The sequence below is a fragment of the Aquarana catesbeiana genome, linkage group LG02, assembly GCF_042186555.1.
Source record: "Aquarana catesbeiana isolate 2022-GZ linkage group LG02, ASM4218655v1, whole genome shotgun sequence".
Lineage (NCBI taxonomy): Eukaryota > Metazoa > Chordata > Amphibia > Anura > Ranidae > Aquarana > Aquarana catesbeiana.
This window is the reverse complement of record NC_133325.1, coordinates 7837124-7858568: the sequence shown is the minus strand read 5'-3', so window position 1 is coordinate 7858568 and position 21445 is coordinate 7837124. Positions and strand designations below refer to the sequence as shown.

Below are 21445 nucleotides of genomic sequence, written 5' to 3'. Positions count from 1 at the left end.
TTAGCCCCAGTATGAACCAAGGGAAACACCAGCTTCTGGTTCAGTCTCAACCAAGGGAAACACTAGCTCCTAGCCCAGTCTTAACCAAGGGAAACACCAATTCCTAGCTCAGTCTGAACCAAGAGAAACACCGGCTCCTGGCCCAGTCTGAACCAAGAGTAATATCAGCCTCTGTCCCAGTCTGAACCAGGGGAAACACCAGTTCCTGGTCCAGTCTGAACAAGGAAAAACACCAGCTCCTGGTCCAATCTGAACCAAGAGAAACACTAGCTCTAGGTCCAGTCTGAACCAAGAGAAACACTAGCTCTTGATCCAGTCTTAACCATTGGAAACACCAGCTCCTGGCCTAGTCTGAACAAGGAGACACACAAGCATCTGTCCCAGTCTGAATCAAGAGAAACGCCAGCTCCTGGCCCAGTCTGTACCAAGGGAAACACCAGCTCCTTGCTCATTTTGAACCAAGGGTAATATCAGCCTCTGTCCCAGTCTGAATGAGAGGAGTGTGGAGGGTATGACAATGGGTAGCATTCTGTGGCGGTTGGTGGTTTTTTTTGGGGGGGCAGCAAACAACCCCCTCCCTGGTTGGTTGGTCGATCTGTCATCCAGCCCCACACTTACCCCATCTAGGTCTCTGGCTGGCAGCAGGCAGCGGCTTCCATTGCATGCCTTTTCCTCTGCATCACGTCTCCTGCCATGCGTCTCCAACCTCCTCTGAAGTGTTCAAAAGGATTGTCTGTCCTTTCAGTCAATCGAGTGATTTGTCTCAGGACCCGCTTCCCAAATGTGCTTCAAAAAAACAAACATTGGAATCCATGCGTCTGGCTCCCCATGAAGATTATGTATGGGCTGCTGCTGGTAGTATGTACAGGAAAGGAGTATGGAGGGTATGACAGCAGGGTTTGTAGTACTTGCAAGAGAGGAATGTGGAACAATAAATACTCCAGGAGACAAAACAATGGACCCAGGAAGGAGTATTCTGATGACATTTCTGTTTCAATACTCCACCATAAACCTAAATTCTTGGAGTGCTAGGAACCAATGGGTTCTCCTTGTATTTCTGCCCTTATTCTGTCTCAGTCACATCAGAGGAATATGATTGGAGAGCAGCCTAAATGTCCTTCCTAGGAGTCACTCTGAAACCCATTAAGACCGGGTTCACATATGTGCGGCCGGGGCCGGGTTCGTGCGTGGGGGTCCAGTCCATGTCTGTTCACCAGTTTAGGTGGGATTCAGGTCCAAATTTCTTCCTGAATTAGCACCTGAACCAGTCCCAAATACAAACAGGACCCTTTTTCAATCCGCTCAGCGGCCACTCCTGACCTGTGTGACTGGCTCTATTGAGAGACGGTCACACTCACCTGTCGTGCGAATTGGATGTGGAGAAACCTGCATCAAATTCGCATATATGTAAACCCAGCCTTAAAATCCAGCAACAAAGAGGACATCAATACCGAGAAATTGATTCTGAAGTCCCAGATCAGCAAAAAAGTTCCATCAATGTTTACAGAGCATGGTGACCTTCTTTATCAGGGTGACAGACGGAGACAAAGTGTGACAATACAATTCACATACATATATATGTAGCAAGTTTTCCGGCCTTCTCTAGTCTAATGAGGACCTCCAAGGCCAAAGATAGCTGACATTCTTCAATATGTAGTGAATTGTGTGGCATAGTGGGTGCAAAGATGGTGAAAGTCATTGGGCGCCAGACACTTCTTGGATGTAAAAGAGATTTTATTTCTTTTGACAGTCCATTTTGTATTTTTGGGGGAAAGATGGTTAGGGCCAGGACACCCTTAAGTAGTTATTGATTCAATTGTCAGACTTCGAGACTTCAATAGGAAGACAGCCATGCAGGGAAAAGCCCCAGCAAGGCATCACATCTGCACATGCAAGAATGCTGTCTCCTATGGCAACAGTCTACAACAGTTCCTAACTCAATCGTAACAGTACTTTCAGCTTCACAACAACTGCCTCTTATAGTTCTTCAACACTGAGCTCCTTTTCCCACACTGGACTCTCTGATTCACTGACTCTGAATCCCTTGAGCTTCACCAAGGTTTGCGGTGGTATCCCCTCAAGCGTCACCCACACTTCCCTGCTGGGTCCTTAGCTTGGCACTCCAGATACTTCTCAAGCTTCATCCCTGCTAACCGGTGAGGTCCCTGGCTTGACTCACAAGGCTGCTCTGCAAGCATCTCCTCAGTGAGTTGGGTTCATGACTTGATCACCGCCTTAAGTTTCCTGATTCTCCACCGTGCCCGTTTGGTGAGAATATGGTTAAATCGATGCTACTTCGCACTTCAGGTCATCGGATATTCCATCTGTGATTCCCAGAGGAGGCTAGAGCTTTGAGTAGAGCGATTTCTTCTTGGCTTGTGAAAGTCATCTCCTTGGTGTATAGGGGGTTGGCCCTTCCAGAGGAAATAACAACGCACTCCACAAGAAGTGTTTCAACCTCCTGGGCAGCAACCTGTAGAGTCTCGCCAGAAACAATTTGTAAGACTTGTGTTTTAACATCTTTCTATCAGAACCAGCATTCACTGCTACAGCAATTTGAGCTCCAGCAGCTCTTCTATTGGATCTGATTACACGGGCCAGGCCCCAGGTGACACTCACCAGAGGGTGACACCAGCCTCGGACTGGCACCGGCACTGCAGCTCCCTCCTTCTCTTTTCCTCAGCGCCACACGTTGTGCGGTGAAAGTGGGGGAGAAGGGAGTGAGGCAGAGACAGACAGGTTGCCCAGGGTCCGACCGCCTCACACACCACAATCATATTTCTCTCCATGCAGGCTGCACTCACTGCACACCGGACTATAGCTGCCTCCTCCTCGGCTCTGATATTTTATGTACACATGCTGGGAGCAAGAGCCGAGGAAGAGGGACACCGCTCTACAGCACCTGACCGGGGCCGGGGTATGTCAAAACAGGGGCTTTGCAGAGGAGGGGTAAATGGTGAATGGGGGGGGCATTGCCAGTTAACATCTATGCTGCTAGGAGTGATTTGTACTAGAAGTAGAAGGAGGGGGGCAGATTTGAAGTTTGAACTCCCAGCACAATTCCTCTCCCCTCCCAAAGCACCCCCTAACACATATCCTCTAACCCTTCCCCCCAACCCAAGATCTCATCCCGGCTCCATCCATCCCCTTGTTCCCAACCCAGCTCCATCCACCCCCATCCCATCCCGGCTTCATTGATCCTCCCGATCCCATCCCAGCTCCATCCACCCCCCATCCCATCCCGGCTCAGTTAATCCCCCCGATCCCATCCCAACTCCATCCACCCACGATCCCATCCTTGCTCCACCCACTCCCCCATCCCAACCCAACCCGGCTCCATCCACCACCCCAATCCCATCCGGGCTCCATCCACCACACCGTCCCCATCCTAGCTCCATCTATCCCCCGATCCCATCCCGGCTCCATCCATTCTTCCGATCCCATCCTATCTCCATGCATCCCCCAGCTCCACCCCCCCAATACCATTCTGACTCCATCCATTGTAGCAGGCTAAGGGGAGGAGAGCCGCACTGACGCACTAGCCTGCTTAATGCCAGGCGGGGGGTGACACCACATTTTACTGCACCAGGTGACGCCAACCCTAGTGATGCCACTGGCCAGACCTCACAACCCCAGTCCATCAATGAGCCTTGGCTGCCCTCCTCCATCAATGATCTTTGGCTGCCCATGACCCTGTTGGCGGTTCGCCAGTTTTCCTTCCATGGACCACTTTTGATCAGTCCTGACCACTGTAGATTAGGAACATCCTACAAAAGCTGCAGTCTTGGAGTTGCTCTGACACAGTCATTTAGACACTGTGCTGCAGCTGCTTTGTGTTCCTGTACAAGACTCTTATGCTGGCTTCAGTGCCATTCAGCATCTATCCAGCAGAGGAAGCCATTGGGTATGAAGGATTTGAGAGAATTTGATGCAGGCTGCACTGAATTCTGGGAAATGTAGTCTGGGAAGAGGACCTTGCATAAGAGTAGGAGTAATGGACTTCAGCTCACAGATATACACTCCGAACAGGAGAAGAAAGGAGCAGTTTTTCTTCAGGGCTTTGAGAGAGAACTTCCTCTGTAAGGGGAGCAGAGTATGAACATCGCTTTTCCTGAGTGAACACTAGGGTTGCCACCTTCTCTACATGCCAAACCCGAACACTTTAGCGGCGCACGGCAATTTTGTTTGTAGTATACACTATAGGATTACAAATGACCTTAAAAACCTTTGGGTGCCCCAGGGGGGGCAGTAATGTGGTGCGCTACACATGCCAAGGTGAACAGTGGGTGTGGCCAAATTGAGTTAACAGATGACAACAGATTTTTGTGTGACTATCTCTGTTACTTGGGGAGCCACAGTTCAATCTGAATAATGTATCCGGGTTTCACGCGGACTGAAACCCAGACACATATACGTCAAAACTTGGACTGTTTGGCTGAATCCCAAGATAGGTGGCAACCCTACATGGTGATTCAACCTCCTTGGGTCGCTCTAATATCCATAGGTTACTCAGGTTATTGGGGCACTCTATACTTCATGGGTCACTCTAATATTCATGGGGTACTCTGCCTATGGGACATTCTAACCTTCATGGGGTGTGTCTATGGAGTGCTCTAACATCCATGGGGTAATCTGTCTATTGAGTTACTGTAGCATCCATGGAGTGCTCCAAAGGTTATGGGGCGCTCTAACCTCCATGGGTTGCATTGTCTATGGGATGCTCTAATGTCTATGGGTCACTCTAGCATCCCTGGGGTGCTCTAATAACTATGGGGAGCTCTAAACTCCATGGGTTACTCTAATGTCCATGGAACATTCAAACCTTGCTTTGTCTATGGGGTGCTCTGACATCTATTGGTCAATCTAGCATCAATGGGGTGCTGGAACATCTATGGGGCGCTCCAACCTCCGTGGGGATGCTCTAATGCCTATGTGCATCCCTAATTCCGCCTTTAGCTGGATAACTGGATAAATGGTTCTATATATAGGATGTATCCGGTCTATAAACCAGAGGCTCTGGATGGACAGTTGGATAAATGGTTCTATATTTAGGATGTATCCGGTCTATAAACCAGAGGCTCTGGATGGACAGTTGGATAAATGGTTCTATATTTGGTATGTAGTTACTGGAGACAGTCTGGTGGTTACATTGTATGAGGAATGGGAATGGGATGGTGTCAGGGGGGCACTACAATTCATTTCATGTATTACTGCAAATATTGGGGTGATAAACAGTTCTACAAATACCGAGAGACATTGTTTAATTGTCCCATAATAGATCATGTGTGGGCGGAGCTACATGTTCATGGGAAATAAATCAGGAATAGGAGAGTTCCAGCAGTGAAAGCTGAGTTAGGAAGGGAAGTGGGAGGATACAATGGGCGGGGCTGATGACACAGGACTCCGCCTCCCCCATGGATACATTGTATATAAAGGAGGAAGATCTTCATCAATGGACACATTTCTTCTAAACAATAAGAAGTCATTGTGTCATTACAGGAAGATTGAATTTCTGAGCTACAAGAAAATGGAGGACATCCCCTCCCCCTCTCTGATCTACAAGAAAATGGAGGACACCCCTCCCCCTCTCTGATCTACAAGAAAATGGAGCAAACCCCCTCCCCCTCTCTGATCTACAAGAAAATGGAGGACACCCCTCCCCCTCTCTAAGAAGAGGGGGGGATTTGGGACTTTGAGTGAGGCACATATGTGGTGTGCCTCCATCCCTAAATTCAAGACTAAAAATGGGAACGTTGGGACTTTAAAATGAGGTTATGGGAAGCTGGCGCATGCGCGAGAGCTCCAACATGGCCGCTTGAGCCGAGAGCTCCGCTCCACCCCGGACCGCCGAGCCGCACACCGGCCTCCTCAGCACAGTTGCGGGTACAGCAACATCACACCCGTGTAGGGGATCACCCGAGGAACAGGGGGAGATGTCTGGGCCTACGGCGAGACGCAATCTCGGCCCTCAATTCGCCTCATCTAGCGCGGACGGGAGTCCCAAGATGGCCGCCAGCACGGACGGACCACAACAACTGACAGGCAACAACTCCAGGACACAGGAGCACAGGCCAGTACTCGCTCCCCCGACCCTGACCTATGCCCAGGCAACACAGGGACCCCCCCTAACGCCCCAATCACAACTACAAGGCCACACAAAGCCCCAGGCCACAGCAAAGGCCTCCACTGAGGGACTAAGCCTCACAGATCAGGAGCTGGGCACACAAGCCATCCCTGCACAGGCCCACCTCCAGCTTCCAACCATCCAGCAACCAGGCTTCTCAGTAACTGACCTCACGGCACTGCAGGAAGACATGTTTGCTAAATTCTCATCCCTGTTAGAGAAAGGACTGGCTAATACTGCAAAACAGATTACACACACTATTAAAGCGGACCTTTCCAACCTGGGTGCCAAAATTGAAGCCATTGAGGATAAGGTGGAATGCACATCCGCGAGAACCAACCAAAATGCAGCACACCTCATGACCATTCAAGATCAATTAGAGGTCGCCCTTTCTAGGATCGGCGAGCTCGAAAATCGATCTAGAAGATATAACTTTCGAATCAGAGGCCTCCCCGAAACTTTTTCGGACATTCCCTCCACGGTGCAGGACATTATTGCAGCCCTCATTCCTAACATACCCCCACAACGTCTGGAACTAGACAGAGCTCACAGGTCCCTCGGTCCCCCCAGACAAGATGGTTCCCCAAGGGACATAATAGTCAAGCCGCATTTTTTTGCGGTTAAGGAAGAGGTCATGCGACAATCTCGACTAAATCCTAAACTGCAACACCAGGGTCACCAGATCCAGATTTTTGCGGACCTAGCTCCTACGACTATCCAAAGACGAAGAACACTAAAACCCCTCCTCACGGTCCTCTCCCAACGGGATATCAAATACCGCTGGACCTTCCCCTTTGCTGTAAAGTTCACTATCCAAGGCAAGACCCACTCGTTTGCGAGCCTCCAGGAAGGTGAAAGGCTGTTCCTCGCCCTCAGGCTAATCTCCCAGGAGGCGCCCATGGACTATACGTCTTCCTCCTCGGGCTCCACCAAACGCCCTTCTCCTGGCAGCCCCGTATCTCCACTCTGGATGAAGGGTCCATCCAAGAAGAGTAAGGATGGGAAACCACCCTAAGGTCTGCCTTGCGCATCATTCTCCTTTAGTCTCGGTTGAGACATCTCTGGGCCAATTCCCCCCCCAAGTTGACGGAGCTAGTGCTCCAAACCCTTTCTCCTCTTATGGACATGGAAAACCTTGCAACTTGATTCTCATCGAACTTTTTGGTCCACACACCATTTTTCTACCTTAGCAAAATTATCTCGATTTGGGAAACCGGACTCGAACACTATCCAACCTTTATCTCCACTTACTTCCCTCAAGAACCAGTTTCCCTCCTCAGAGGAAGAAAAATTCTACAGAGAAGATCCCCCTCCACGAAGATCTCGGTCCTCAAAGATAAAGCTTGGAACACAGGACTAGAATCCCAGTTTCCATTAGGATGTGTCATTTCTTAGCCCAGTTAGAAGTCTAGGTTTATCTGATATTCTCATTTGTTTTCTCCACTTCAAGAAGGAGATCCGGTTAGCTAGACCATTAAGGCCACCCTTACTTTCCGGTGAACCCCCAGGAATTCTCCCCCACATAGTCAGATGGGGGGGGGGGTAGACTCTGGCGGAAGTACAGGGGACGGGATTCTCAGGGTCTCCGATTATACGTTCCTGTCTGGGTTATTTATAATTTCAGGTGTTTAGAGCCCCGTAACAAGGGCTCTCACTATAGTTTCTATGTTTACCGTTATGGTGTGTATATGTTATGCTTCAGGTTTGACATAACAAGGGTCCGGGGTGGAACCCTTGTGCCTCCACTCGATTCCAAAGAACCTATAGAGTCCTTTGGTGTCGGAACTTCAGACGCCCCTCGGGGCGCTCTGAAGTGGTTCATTGGGGCTATAGCGGATTTCGATTCGCATAACTCCAAGGGTATTTTTTTGGTACCCATATCTTTTCATTTGTTTGTATTTGTCAGTAAGTCTCTTTCTTTTTTCTCCCCCATCTCCTCCCTTTTCTTCCTTCTAGCCGTCCGGGGGGGGAGTTCCCCCCTGTCCCCTGAGTCGGTCCTGGGACTTCCCCGCTCAACCTGGCCGAAATCCGGTATGAGAAGACACCCAAGGGTAAGTGACTGCTTGATCAATGGCTTCTATCCCCCCTGCTCCTATGACTGACCTGAGTGCGAAGGGTAATAATAGGCTCACATAATGTCCAAGGCCTGAACTCCCCTAGGAAACGGAGATTAGCACTGGATCATTATAAATCACTGCGAATCGATGTAGTGCTTCTGCAGGAGACGCACTTCCCCATCCGGTACACCCCCAAGTTCCTACATGCTCACTTTCCAACATTTTATTTAGCTAATGCCCCTAACAAGACGAAAGGTGTAGCTATTCTCTTCTCCAAAAATTGCAAATTTTCACATCTCACTGACTTCAGGGATCCAGAGGGCAGATTCATCTTGGTGAAGGGTACCCTAGAAGGTGTTTTATATTCCTTCGTCTCCTACTACGCCCCAAACAAGGGCCAAGCGTCATACTTCCAGGACCTGTTCGTTGCTTTGGAACCGCTCCTGGAAGGCAAAGTCATCCTGGGAGGGGACTCAAATGTGGCGTTCGACCAGGGTCTAGACAAAACTAAGCCCCCTAGAGACCAACTCACGCGCCCAACAAAACTTAGCACTAGGATTGCCAAGATGATACACGCACAGGGCCTGGTAGACGCATGGAGGGAAATGAACCCCAACAAAAGGGACTACACGCACTTTTCTGCTCCCCACCAGTCTTACGCTAGAATTGACCACATCCTCACCCAGACAGCCCTCATTCCTTTGTACAAAAAGGCAGCAATACTGGATACCGCATGGTCGGATCATTCATTGGTTTTTCTTACTTTAAGAAATGTTCTGTCTGGGCGAGGAGGCTTCTTCTGGCGGCTAAACGAATCCCTTTTGACTGACCCTAGTCTGGTACAAGAAATAGCAAAATCTATCAAAGAATACTTCCTCTTAAATGACGTGGAGAACATATCACCCGAAACCCTGTGGGCAGCCCACAAGGCAACTATTCGAGGAGTTATAATTAGGCTAGCAACCAAATTTAAGAAGGAGCGTTTGATCGACATCCAAAGACTTGAAAAATCCTTCCTCCAACTAAAAGCGGAACACAAACGACACCCGTCTAGGACCCTTCTAAGCAAACTCGACGCCACCAGACTTGAGCTGAACCTCGCTTTAACGGCTAAAGCAGAGAAAAACCTTAGATGGTGTGGAGCCAAATTTTACTGCCACAAGGATAGATACGGCTCAATGTTGGCATCTAAACTCTCACCTAAATTTCGCTCCCTCTCCTTCCCCAAACTGAGGATAGCAGGTCAACCCCCTACAGCAAACCCGACCAGTATTATGTCTGCTTTCCATGACTTTTATGCGAACCTTTACAACCCACCCCAATCAGATAAAGGCCCCTTAGTTAATGAATTCCTTCGGAATCTACAACTCCCCACGCTCTCAAGAGAATGTATAGATTTAATGGAAACCCCCATTTCGGAGGTCGAAATCAGGGAGGTGATTAAAGGTCTTAAATCAGGTTCTGCCCCTGGGCCGGACGGCCTCTCAGTCCCCTATTATAAAGAATATAGCGCGATCCTAGCCCCGTACCTGGCGAAGTTCTTTAACTCCAAAAAGTCAGGATCCCCCATTGAAACTCAACTAAACACAGCATTTATCTCAGTGATCCCCAAACCCAACAAAAACCATGAGGAAGTTGAGAACTATAGGCCCATATCGTTAATTAATAACGATCTCAAAATTCTAACTAAAATCCTAGCCAACCGCCTGGCGTCTTTCATCACTAGCTATATACACAAGGACCAGGTTGGCTTTATCCCTGGTAGGCAAGGTCCCGATCAAATTAGGAGAGCAATAGATATAGTATCCATCCTACAATCTAACTGGGAGGGGGGGCCAAAACAAGAAGGTATGATTCTCTCGCTGGATCTCCACAAAGCTTTCGACTCGATCGAATGGCCTTATCTTTTCTCCATATTGGAGAAGTGGGGGTTCGGACCCAACTTCTTAGGAACTTTAAAATCTCTATATTCCTCACCTCAAGCGGTGATTCGTTTACAAGGTCAATACTCTAAACCCCTAACCATTACAAGAGGCACTAGGCAGGGATGCCCACTCTCCCCCCTCATTTTTGCTATCGCTATCGAAACGTTGGCGATAGCAATAAGAGCAGATCCCAACATCCATGGGGTCGCCTGCGGCGACCAGGTCCACAAATGCGGATTGTTTGCGGACGATATTCTCCTTTTTATCACGTCACCAACTACCTCCCTTCCAAACCTCTGTAAACTCCTGAAAAATTTCTCGAAGGTTACTGGACTGAAGGTCAATTATACCAAATCTTCAGCCTTAAACATTTCCCTTAAACCAACTATAGTGTCATCCCTGCAGAGTGCCTTTGAATTTAAATGGAGTGACTCGTACATTGATTATTTGGGGATAAGGCTCACAGCTAAGATAGAACTCCTTTATGCATCTAACTTTCCTCACACATACCGCAAACTAGAGGCAGACTTATCCAAATGGACTAGTGGGGGTTTATCCTGGTTAGGGAGGATTCATGCAGTCAAGATGACTTTGCTCCCCAGAATCCTCTACCTCTTTAGAGCCATTCCAATAAGCATCAATAAAGAGCACTTGAAAGCATTTCAAAGGAAAATAATTAAATTTATTTGGGGAGGGAAGGGGTACAGACTTCCACAGAGTACACTATACTTAAATAGACCACAAGGGGGTTTAGGCCTCCCGCAACTCTTTTGGTATTATCAAGCAGCCAGGCTAGCCCAGATCTCGACGGTATACGCGAAGGCTGAAAGACCGGACTGGATTCTGATTGAGAGACAGGCGGTCCCTTCTTTCACTATCGATTTTCTCCTATGGGTCCCCCCCAAAAAACGTCCCCCCATTCTATCACCTATCCTCTCGCAATCCTTTCAATTATGGGATTCCCTCAGAAACCTTCAATCCATAACTTCCTACAGACACCCCCTGGCTCACATCTTCAATAATCCTGACTTTCCCCCGGGAACTGACATTAAGGCATTTCGCTGGTGGTTGAACAAGGGGCTGTACCGGATCGGACACTACTTCACATCTTTGGGGCCTATCACCAGGGCCTTCTGTGTGAATCAACTAGAGATGCCTAACTCCGAGACCTTTCGTTTCCAGCAGATCAGACACTTCCTAACTCAGCTGGGAAAAGACAAACCCTCAAACCATACATTCACCCCATATGAAATGTGGTGCGGTCAGGCTACGGAGCAGAGGGGTGGAATATCCATCATCTATCAGTCACTCGCTAGTCAGTCCACCAAGACCTCATACATGATAGCTTGGGAGTCAGACCTCTCCGTGGAGTGGACCCTGGAGAAATGGAGGGTAGCCTTTAGCAGGGCATACAAGAGCATTTTGAACATCTCTCTGGTTGAATCCAGCGTGAAGGTTATCACAAGATGGTATCTCCCGCCGGAGAGACTGGCCAAAATGTTCCCCTCCACGGACCCCGGTTGCTTCAGGGGCTGTCTGCTCAGGGGCTCCCTGGCTCATATCTTCTGGGAATGTCCAAGATTGAGGCCTTTCTGGTGCAGGATTTTCCGCATGATTAAGAAAGTTACTGGAGTCCAGATCCCGAGATCCCCCGCCTTAGCTTTATTAAACGACCACTTACCTAAAACACCTAAACTGGCTCGTAAATTGATTCATTTCATTTTGCTGGGAGCTAAGCTATCTATTGCCAAGGCATGGAAACAACCTAGGGTTTCCTTCAAAGCTGCTACCCGCAAAATCTCTTGGATCATGGCCCAAGAGAAACTTGCCAGCACTCTGAACAACACCAAAGAGAAATTTGAAGCTATTTGGGAACCCTGGGCCAACTTCATGGGCATTTCCCTGATTCCAGGGATTCGGCCATGAGGCGTGGGGCTGCCTCGGGGTTGGGGGGGGGTCCTCCCGCGGATTGGCTTCTGACTACTCTTTTCTCTCTCTTCCTCTCGTCCCGCTCTCATCTCTACTCCTTTTCTTCTTCTTTCTTCTTTTTATTTATCTGTTTGATTTAACAAGTTGATGAGTTGTCTGTTTTCTTACATGCAGCAGTAGGGAACCATGGGGGTCATTCCCCCAAGAAAACCTTTTGACGTAGGCTTTAACGACTTTTTTAGACGTCAGGTGCCTTTTTATGTCTGGAGGGGGGGAGGACGGGAAGGGGCTGGAGAGCTCCGTTCTAGCACAGTGTGTTCCCATTCGGGGTGCTGTCGGTCTCTCCCTCCCCCCCTTCCTCTCACCCAGCTCAATTCTCAAGGTTTTAGGGTTTTAGTGCTCGAATTTTGTACTAGAATGGTTGTATTGTACTGCCTCAGCCTAGAATCCTAAACACACCTACTCTCACAAGTTTGTAATGTACCCCCAAGGGGGTTGGATTTTCCCTGCTGTGTACTCCATCATTTAATGCTGTTGATTTGTAAGCTTTTTCCTGAAAAATCAATAAAATACTTTGAAAAGAAAATGAGGTTATGGACACCGTGGAAATGACTGGATGAAAATACATATTTATTGATCGTAATGGAATGCACAGTCATATCAATATCATAAACCACATATATAAAAGACATTGCAATAAATATCATTTCATAAAGTATTTACAAGCACATATGTATGTGCGAACGTAATACAGACATCAAGAGTACATCAAATATATACCCACTTGGTGCAAAATGGTGGTCACAATTGATAAATCATACAGACAAAACAGAAAAATTCCATATGTGTACATGTGGTGTTGCAGCAGCACTTTCACCGGGAATAAAGGTGTGAACAGTAAAATCATGGTACGAATAGGATTGTTCTGGAGTAAAAGTATACTATAGACATATATCTGCATCCCACAATGTCTGACGCGTTTCGTGTGAAGGACACTCATCAGGGGCGATAGCATAGGGACGTCTAGAAAAAATGGTAAAGTGCAATTAGTCTGAGTGTGACTGGTCATACTAGGGGAGGACAGAAGAGCCCACCCTGAGTACTTACATGTAAATCAATACACAAGGGTGTAGCGGGTATGGTACCAGGGTCCAGAAAAAATGTCCGACCCGGGAGCTGAGGTATTCTGGGGTCGTGTGCAGGCGGGACGCATACAAGCCACCCCTGGACACAGGGAATCAGGTTGCTGGTATTCATAGTAAGACAAATGATGCGCCAGTGAGTACTACCTAGAATGAAAAAGTGCATAATCACTATGTCAATCATGCTGGGTAGAAAAAAAAAGAGGAAATAAAAAATGATAGATAAAAAGTAAAGAAAACGAAGGGGAAGAGTTGATCTCTAACTAATAAAAATGTTGCAAATCAGACGTCTGTGCAGATAACAAAAAATAGAGTAGGAATGTAATCACACACAAAACATGGTAAAGTCTGGTGTGAAGGTATGTAAAAAACTGCAGAGACAATTCCGTTCGCATGAAAGGTCAGACAAATGAGAGGAAAAAACTGGCTAGCAAAAAGAAGGATGACCTAATCATGACTTACATGTGCCCCAAAAAGGAAAAGAGTGGACCGCTGTGATGGAGTGTAGCGTGTCTAATCCATGGCAACCCAGACTAGGGCAGGGGGGTCAATATATAGCAACCTGCAGACGTGCACGCCGGCCCCCAACCAGCATCACAACAAGCACGGCAAAGGGTAGGGCGGGGCTCTGACACAAGAAAAACAAGGGGTTGCGCTAATACTGGTATAACATAACGTGAAATCTACAGTGAAAGAAGATTTGTATAATAATCATGAATAAAAATAAAACAATGTGCAAAACATTTAGTGGTGATGAAAGAAAGTCCCATCAGATGAAGCATCAATTAAATATCATAGTGAGTCCAAATCACCAACAATAGACAACAGGCGTCCAAGTGATAATAAGTAAGGTTCTGTGACAGCAAGGGAGGGTCCACCACCAGAAATGGAAGGGGTTACTCCTTACCAGATGGCCATGACCCCCCACCACAGAGGATCACAGCAAGCAGAAATCTTTAAAAACCAGAAATGGGAACTGCCAGCGGTGTCCACCAGAGGTCATCTCATCATCAGCCACACCAACGAACCCATGGCAAGGATACCATAAAATGTAAAAGGAGCTCACATAGTGTAAAACCGATAGGATTTATTGAAATAAAATAAAATACAAATGCACACTTACAAAGCGTAAAGAATAAAGCAGCCTTAAGTCCAGCTCCGTGGCCACCGGAGCTCGGACAAACCCGTCCTGCTGGAATACAACTCGCTTGGGGGTGACGTCAGCGCGTCGTCTGGCTCCGCCCTGCGCGTTTCGTGACATCATCACGTCTTCCAGGGGCACAGGCGGCGCGCTGCGTCACCTCCCTTAAATAATACCAGGACCGGACCAAGCCTCGCTATGGATCGCTGCACACTATGGGCCATCCAAACCACCGCACATACTTCCGGCATCCGGATGCGCTCCACAGTGCGAGCGATCAGCAGAGGCCGTGCAATCCAGGCAATACATACGGACCGATACATAATCGTAAAAATCCTATGCATTAAACAACTTGACCCAACATACACATTATGCGGATGGACACCATACCTAATGCATATAAATAGCTGGACACGAAATGAACAGAATAAAATGGAGTAAAATAAATTGAACCATTCCTGCATTTCTAAACAGTATTAAATCCCTGATTAAAAACAAGAAATCCAGGTTGGGTGATTGAAACCAATCGGACCTAAGAGCCAACGAGGGCTCTGACACAGACGGCTGACGCCGCCTGTTAGGAACACCCATATTCCCCACCTGACCGGCTGAGATGGAAGGGCTCATGCCTCAACTTCATGACGCCAACCAGGACGTCAAACGTGAGGCAGAGGGTGTGGCGCCGATGCGCCGTGGGTGCCCACCCACCCCACCTAACAGTGCACTCCCCCCGCCCGAGACATGGCGGACCGGAGGGGGGGGACACCAAGAGCGCATCGCAGCTCCCGGGTGTCAGACATGAAAGTGGCCCGGGACTAACAGAGACCTGCATCATACTCCCGAAAGGGTGACACCGCGCCACTGTGCTGTATGATCACATAAACAGCAAAAACATGCATCCAGAAAAACAGGACCTGGGCATGGCACATCACCCTCCCGGTTACTGTAGAAATTCCCACACGGGTGGCAGGAGAACACTTCCTACCCAGTCCATAAACCTCCATCCCTAAAGCAACAAGAAGAGGGGGGAGGATTTGGGATTTTGAGTGAGGCACATACTGTATGTGGTGTGCCTCCATCCCTAAATTCAAGACTTAAAATACAAGAAAATGGAGGACACCCCTCCCCCTCTCTGAGCTACAAGAAAATGGAGGACACCCCTCCCCCTCCTCTATGGTGCTGCAGTCAGAGACAGACAAGAAGTTGAAGGAGAAACTTACGGAGAGATCAGGTAATATGGGGGACCATGGAGGGGAGTACAGGGGGGACACTGGGATGGGGAGGGGAGAATGGAACCATGGGGGGGGCAGTACAGGAAATACGTAAAACACAATCAGATGATGGAGAACTTTTCATACAGAACATCCCGAGAGAGAAACATTACACTCCATCTTATCATATCACCCCTCCCCCATCCTATCACATCACCCCTCCCCCCATCCTATCACATCACCCCTCCCCCATCCTATCACATCACCCCTCCCCCCATCCTATCACATCACCCCCTCCCCCATCCTATCACATCACCCCTCCCCCCATCCTATCACACCACCCCTCCCCCATCCTATCACATCACCCCTCCCCCCATCTTATCATATCAGCCCTCCCCCCATCCTATCACATCACACCTCCCCCCCATCCTATCACACCACCCCTCCCCCATCCTATCACATCACCCCTCCCCCATCCTATCACATCACCCCTCCCCCCATCCTATCACATCACCCCTCCCCCCATCCTATCACACCACCCCTCCCCCATCCTATCACATCACCCCTCCCCCATCTTATCACATCACCCCTCCCCCATCCTATCATATCACCCCTCCCACCATCCTATCACATCACCCCTCCCCCATTCTATCACATCACCCCTCCCCCCAGTACTGCAATTGTTCTATCCTATAATATTAGAAAAGATAGAGTGTCTGCACTCTGTTAGATCACCTACCTCTCCCCTCCCCCCCACACACGGATCATTATAATGACCTTCATTTCCTCCTATGAGGGGTCGGGGAGACATAAAGATGCCCAAAGCTTTCATGAGAAGTATTGTTCTCCCCTTGAGAGAGCAATAAATTGAAACAAAAAAATAAATAAAGTGTAAAAAAATAAAATTAATATAAAAGTAAAGGGGCACACACGGGTCGGGCACACGTATGTAGATGGAGATCGCACCGCACATGTGAGATATTACTGCAATCATCAGACTGATAATAATTCCCGGCCCGTCATTCATCATTATCTCTAATCTCATATCCTGGGAAGGATTATAAAGCTTCAAAATACAACAAAACTTCCCAGATCACTTCCCAGCCAGCCTGCAATACAATGATAGAGTTAGGGGTGCAGATAATAGTGGGGGGAGGGGTGACGTGTCCGCTGCAACTTACACATATATTAGTAAATGTGTACAATGTATAACCCCCCCTCCCCCCCCCCCCCCCCGGCCTCAATGTGATCTGTTAGACAACCCGATCACTGATCAGTGTGTGGGGGCAAATCATCCAATCCACAAACTCGGTGACATGATCATTGATGACATTCCTGATCCCCATAGAGGAGGAGACAGAGAGAGATTTCTACTTCATCATCACTCCTTCTGGATCCACATCTTCCATACACACATACATATAAATACACACATACATATAAATACACACATACATACATACATACATGCACACACATACAGAAAACCTTTTCAAAAAACGGCAGTGCTTTACCTTCCCTCTTCCTGCCGGGTACTGCACTGTAGGGGGAGACAACGAGCACAGCACACACTGCTTTCACTTTAGATCAGTGTGACGAGCTCCCCGCACAGCGCTGATTACAGTTCGGCCGACGATCGGGGAGCTCGGTCTCAGCCGCCCCGCTCCTATCAAGATATACAGGGGACCCTCAAGGGCCCCCTGCAGCATGGGGCCCGGGCACCATGGCGACCTCTAAATTCCACCACTGCCACAATAATGATCACCACTGTAAATTCTCTGGGTAAATAAAAAGGTCTACACTTCACCAGCAGAAATTCCAAATCTGGCCAACAATAAGTGTCCTCAAGTTTACTATCAGAGCACCACTCATTTAAAACATAAATACAAAGGCCGCCTCCTTTGCTCTTCCCTGATTTGCTGTTTCTAACCTGGCGATAGAAAGTGCGGCCAGATATGTGTGTAATAGTGTCCTCTACAAGAGGATGAAGCCACCTTTCAGTTATTATCAACAGACGGCACTCTTTAACCAAACTGCATGTAGCGATCTGCATCTCATCCATTTTAGGCCCCATTCACACCTGAGCCCCCATTCACACCTGAGCGTAGTGTTTTCGGGCAGAAAGTCTTGTGAGTTTGCTGCACTTTTGTACAGGTCAAAAGGTCACCAATGTAAAAAAAAAAGTTGAAAAACACCTGTAATCTGCCTAAAAAAAAAAAAAAAAAAAGTTCCAGAACTTGTTTGAGCTTCAGGCGTTTGAGCTTCTAGCTTCAGATTCTATTGTGTCATCCCAGAGAATGGAGGGAGGAGTCCTCTTTTGTGAACCCCTCTCCCCCCACACTGTGTTTGTAGTCAGTGTGGCCCCGGGGCATCTGTGAGGGAGGGGCCCCCTGTGAGGAAGCTGGCTCACAATGTGATTGGAGTCTTCCCAGATCCATAGTGCAGACAAAGAACGTCCCTCACACCTCTCAGCCAGGACAAGAAGCCTCCATCTTCCATCAGGGACACGGAGAACTTTATCCTGATTGTGGACACTCGGAGTGACCATCCGAGAGGACCCCAACCATAGAAGACTCATCAGAGGAGCCAAGAGGGACCATCTGAGTGGACCCCAAACAAAGAAGACTCATCAGAGGAGCCAAGAGGGACCATTCGAGAGGACCCCAACCATAGAAGACTCATCAGAGGAGCCAAGAGGAACCATCTGAGAGGACCTCAACCATAGAAGACTCATCAGAGGAGCTCCACATCAACCTGCAGACCAGGACACCATCAGCCAGGTATTCATCTCCCACTGACCACCACTCCCATCCCCCTACTGCCTTCCTTTCCAGCTCCTTGTTTCCTCAGTGCCTCCCAGTTCACCCCACATCTTTGCCATCCTTCCCCTGTCCCTCACATCCTGTACCCCGTATTGCCCCCTCCCACCTCACTGTCCCCTTTTTACACTTCTGGTCCCCCACTGTTGCCATAAAACTACTTAGCACCAGTGCCTCCTATCTCTCTATTTAGAACCTCTGACTCCCCCTTGTTCCTGCCCCATTTTTTTCTACTAATCACTAATGCCCAACCCCCCCCCCTCCAATTTAATCAACTGATAACAGCAGGCATCCCCCTTCCCCCACACTGACCACTGATAATGGGCACTTTTCCCTCGACATCCCCATCTACTCCCCCCCAACTGCCTCCCTGTCCCCTCACTGCCCCCATGTTGTGTGTCTGGTGTGTGGTGTACATGGATAGTGGGAAGAGGGAGTAACACAAGGATTCTAGCTTATAGGGGAGCCTGAGGAACCCCAGAAGTGTGTGCTGATTACTAGACTGAACCCCAACCCTCATAGTGCACCAGATTGTATGTAAGATTTCTATCTGCCTGTGTGTGGTCAGCCAGCTAGATATGTGTGGAGTCTCCCTCTAGTGGTGGTCAGAGGTATTGCAGGCTGTGCCAAGTCTATCACAATAATCTCCCTCTCCTTCCCTCCTCCACCATACAAGGTCCTCTCCTGGTTTTCTAGTTCCCGTGGTCTTCCATCCTTGTCATGTGTGTGGCAGTGATGGGATAATAGAGTGTGTGTGCTGTTATACAGCTGTTACCCCTGTCTGGGCTGGGAACTTGGGGTTCTCCTGACAATCTGCCAGCGTGCTGGGTGATTTCTGTGGATATACAACAGAAGGTGATCCCCCGTGTGTTGTCTGACCCCCCACATCCCTGTACCCCGATATCATAGTCTGTAACATCAGATAGAGGACATTTCTCCTCCCACTGACCACTATGGCTGAACATTGTTTTCATCCTGCTGACCACAGACCCAAATCATTTGTCCCCCCTGACCAGCAGTATAAGGGGCACTATGACTATAATATTGTGCTGACTCCTCTACTCTATATATTGTGTTGTACATTACAATAGTGCTGACCCCTCTACTCTATATATTGTGTTGTACATTACAATAGTGCTGACCTCTCTACTCTATATATTGTGTTGTACATTACAATAGTGCTGACCCCTCTACTCTATATATTGTGTTGTACATTACAATAGTGCTGACCTCTCTACTCTATATATTGTGTTGTACATTACAATAGTGCTGACCTCTCTACTCTATATATTGTGTTGTACATTACAATAGTGCTGACCTCTCTACTCTATATATTGTGTTGTACATTACAATAGTGCTGACCCCTCTACTCTATATATTGTGTTGTACATTACAATAGTGCTGACCTCTCTACTCTATATATTGTTTGTACATGACATAGACCAGCTACAGTAGTCGGGAATGACATCGGTGACCCCAGAGGTGACATAATTCTTGTCATTTCTGGGGTCATTCACGGCAGAGGATATCGGGGAATGGGATGTTCTCCAAGCTCCTCCTACATAACAATCTATAGTGGTTTATCAATGTTCCACCATCTTGGACCTCCCAGAGGAAACACGGCAGGGAACAGCAGGGGGCGCCAGCAGGGGGGAGGGGCGGCACATTCTCTGTATTGTGATTGGCCGGTTCTCCAGCTGCCCCGATCACTTCTACATGACGGCCAATCACTGGCTGAGAATAATACAAAGCTCATTTCTCTATTAACCTCTTGAATACCAGAAGGATAAAGAATGTACATTGGTAGACAAGGGGTCAGTGAAGGAGGCGGAGCTCTGCTGACTTCCATCATTCAATCATGTCTAAGTAACATTCCATGTTTTTATTTCTGTGCACGTGATTGGATATTCATTACAAAGTGACATTTCACCACATTCACTAATCTCTGGGGGGAAATTTCTTTGAACAGCCTATTTCCACTTACTAAATCCCCCCTCTGCACCCCCTGCACCCTGACACAGGATGGGGGATGGGGGGAAATGTTCTCATGTAAGATGACTGGATGAGATTTGGGGGTCACACTTGTCTTTACTGGTATATGGAAGATCACTTGTTGGTGGTAATGGAAGTGAACCCGGCAATGAAGCAGATCTACAGTACACCTCCCATTACTGTTCCCTCCATGGTCCCGAGGTCAGATCTCCAAATCGATATTCTATGTCCCCCACCCCCCCGACAGAGCGCCCCCTTCTGGGACACTTTAAATTTTATCTTGTAGCTTTGTGGTCATTAGACCTCACCAGGCAGTTGTTGGTGACAATCTGTCCAAGAGTGGTCTTTATTTTCCCAGCACCTCACTGCATCCTTTCACCCCTCCCTTCTCACAAATCTTTAAACACTGTGCACCCCAAATACTGCACCCCCTCACATTGCTGACTTAAAGGATAAGTCCCCCCCTGAATCACAGCCCCCCCATGTAACAATATACAATTAATGTACTTCTTTCTATTTATCTTACACCCTCCTTACCTCAGCGTCCAGCTGGCTGTATAATCACTTCTCCATTACTTCCTGGACACACCTTGGGATGTGACACACCCTGTATCGTCTACCCTCCCCCCTTCCACCCACCTCATCAGCTGCACATTTTTCCTATGCAATCACTGATCACTGTTCTCACTAAATAAACAGCTATAGATCATACATTTGGCAGAGTGTGCAGGAGCTGAGCGATCAGATAACAGCCGATGTGGATAGAGCTGTAATATTGAAATCAGGAGAGGTGTGTCTTGGGTTCTGTAATGATCACCATACACTATACAATCTGATGGTACATCTAAAGCACATTGTACAATCAGATTGCATAGTGTATGGCCAGCTTTATATAAGTACATAGGAGGGAGTGGATGGAGTCACTCAGCTGTCAAGCCGTATTCACATTTCTGCATAGCGAGAACTCACATTACCACATGTGGGGTTTTTGGGGCGTTTTGGAGCATTTTTGCTAATCATGCATAGAGCAGCTCGTTTGTTTGAAAATGTGCAACAATTGCCCCGAAAAAGCTCCAGAAATGCAGAGTGTGATGAGTTTTTACAT

General features: G+C 48.1%; 2 pseudogenes; one reads left to right on the top strand and one right to left on the bottom strand.

Moving 5' to 3' along the window:
• Positions 1-21445, bottom strand: part of LOC141126578 (uncharacterized) — a 1610887-nt pseudogene that overhangs the window by 530868 nt on the left and 1058574 nt on the right.
• LOC141126584 (uncharacterized) overlaps positions 1-21445 on the top strand; it is a 41670-nt pseudogene that overhangs the window by 14710 nt on the left and 5515 nt on the right.